Source organism: Engraulis encrasicolus, chromosome 16 (assembly GCF_034702125.1).
Source record: "Engraulis encrasicolus isolate BLACKSEA-1 chromosome 16, IST_EnEncr_1.0, whole genome shotgun sequence".
Classification (NCBI taxonomy): domain Eukaryota; kingdom Metazoa; phylum Chordata; class Actinopteri; order Clupeiformes; family Engraulidae; genus Engraulis; species Engraulis encrasicolus.
The window spans coordinates 24,847,002-24,849,501 of record NC_085872.1 but is presented as its reverse complement, the minus strand read 5'-3'; the positions used below and the strand labels follow the sequence as shown (position 1 = coordinate 24,849,501).

General features: G+C 47.6%; 1 long non-coding RNA gene across 3 annotated transcripts in view; it reads right to left on the bottom strand.

Moving 5' to 3' along the window:
* LOC134465419 (uncharacterized) overlaps positions 1–2,500 on the bottom strand; it is a 27,689-nt gene that overhangs the window by 104 nt on the left and 25,085 nt on the right. The gene's annotated exons all lie outside the window — the stretch shown is intronic.

The following is a 2,500-nucleotide window of genomic DNA, read 5'->3' as shown; positions in this document are numbered from 1 at the left end:
CATTGTGATAAACAGGAGCTGAGCATTTTTCATGGCTTACAGCAGAGATGGTTTTTAAACAAACACAACACTGTGGAGATGGAATGAAAAATTTTCAAGGACACACACACGTGTGTGTGTGTGTGTGTGTGTGTGTGTGTGTGTGTGTGTGTGTGTGTGTGTGTGTGTGTGTGTTTGTGTGTTGGTTTTGCGTGCATGTGTGTTTGTGTGTGTGTTTGAATGTGTGCTTGCGCTCTGTGCCTCCAGGACATGTGGAGAAAGGGTAGACAGTGTGGATGGCAGCTGGTTTCAGGCTGCATGGTGATAATGGTGTTGATGTGGCCACACCACAACAGCCCCAAATGCAGTGGCACACTGGACCTGCCCCCCAAAACAGGCACCTGCCTTAGCAAATCCCTTTTTTCCAACATTTTTCTTCTTTTTTTCCACTTCAGAAAATTCAATTGAAATGTTCATACGTATTCTACAATTCTGCAGCTTAAATCTCTTTCCCAGCATGTATGATAGTGATGCCTTCCACTTTCATCGCTAATAGGATATGTCTGCAGTACAGTGACATAAACCAATTTAACAGAACACATTTTTGCAACTGCTTCCTGAGCTGACCAAGCACCATGGCGGACAGCTGCTGTCCGTCTTGTCTAGCACTGGCACTGTTAAAGTATCAGGTATCTCGCCACGCTGGCCTGTAGACGACCCCTGATGACGGGTCATCAACACACAAGTGCCAGGTGTTAGAGGGGTCTGCTGCCAGCTACAGACGGAGAGCGAGGTGGGATGTGGGATGTGGCCACTAGAGGGCGACCAAGTACCCCTCTGAGCAGAGCCCATTTAACGGCTCTGCCTCTGAGTGCCCCAATCTCACAAGTCAAGTCAAGTCAAGTCAGCTTTTATTGTCACTTTCATCATATGCACAAGACATACAAGGAAAAATGAAATTACGTTTTCTCTCTATACCATGCCAGGACAAGACATATACAAAACTGACATTTATCAGACTGACATAAAGTGCAGACAGGACAGGTACAGTGATGGACTGGTAACAATGGACAATAATAAATAATAAATACAGTACAAATGAACATTTAACATTTAACATTCAATATTTAACATTCAACATTTAACATTCAACATGTAACAGAGATAAATAGAGAATGTTAACACTACAATAATAGAAATAATAGCAGTGAAAGTAACAGTACAATAACAGCACAAGTGGTAGGTTCCAGGACTGAGGTAGTGCAGGTAAGGTGCAGTCCCCTGGTACTATGTGTGTGTGTGTGTGTGTGTGAGCGTGCGTCGTGCGTGCGTGCGTGCGTGCCTGCGTGTATGTCTCACTCGGCAGACGCTGCTAAGAGACTGGCATGCAGGGCTGGATTAAGATGGCTCGGGGCCCCTGGGCTACAGGCTGCTGTGGGGCCCCCTGGAGGACACATTTCATGTCAAATTTACATAGACAGTCTCAGAATTATGTGCTAGGAATTAAGGATAACAGGTCCACCAACTGTGAAGAGGAGTGTAAAATAGATTCAAAACTGCACTCAACAAGACAGAAGAATTTTTCAATATTGCATCTTGTCACAAGTCTGCAATTTTTCACTTTTGGCCATGCAGGGGCCCGCTTGCAGATGGGGGGCCCTAGGCTGCAGCCATGTCTAGCCTGTGTGTTAATCCGGCACTGCTGGCATGGCTGATGGAGGGGAGGGGGGACACTCAGCACGGCGTCCAGGTCACATGTGTCAACGTGATGACTACATCCTGCACAGGTCAGCCCAGTCCCAGCACGACACGACACAGAATGCTTCTCCGGCGCACTGCGATGTATGGTCGACCGCTGTGTTTACACTAGTCTCACATCCTTCAGTACTGTACACACCTGTCCTCCTCAAGGAGTGACTTCATAAGTGTCTACAGTATGCAGACTAAACAGTAAATGTTGCGGCGTTAATTCAGCACTTAAAGAGTTCCTTTAAGTCCAAATGATGTCAAATCAACTCTCTAAGTGTTAAATGAGCACTGCAGAATTTACTGTGTACAATTACATACATGTGCCGACTTTCCACAACAGACTTATTATATGTGATGGCGGACACGTGGAGACATAGGGTGTTGTTGTAGGTGAGGCTATGGGGGGTGGGGAGCCCACTGGGACTGTAGCCTGTGGGCATCAGTGGGGGGAGGCAGAGGAAACACGGCCAGGAGCCGCTGCAGGAGCACCAGAGTACTACTCCTGGGAGCGACGCCTCAGACATCCAGGGCGACTGACTGGGGTTCCGGCGGGGAGACAGAAGTGACCCAGGTCCCCTCATATGTTGTGGGCAGGGACATGGGGCTCTTTTATGAGGGTACAAGGAGGGCGTTGGGGTGGGAGGAGAGAAGGTGAAAAGGGACAGACCAAAAAAGAAAGAGAGAGAAAGAGAGAGAGAGAGAGAGAAAGACAAAGAGAGAGAGAGAGAGAGAAAGAGGGAGGTAAACAAGTGAGCATGTGGTGCCATATTGC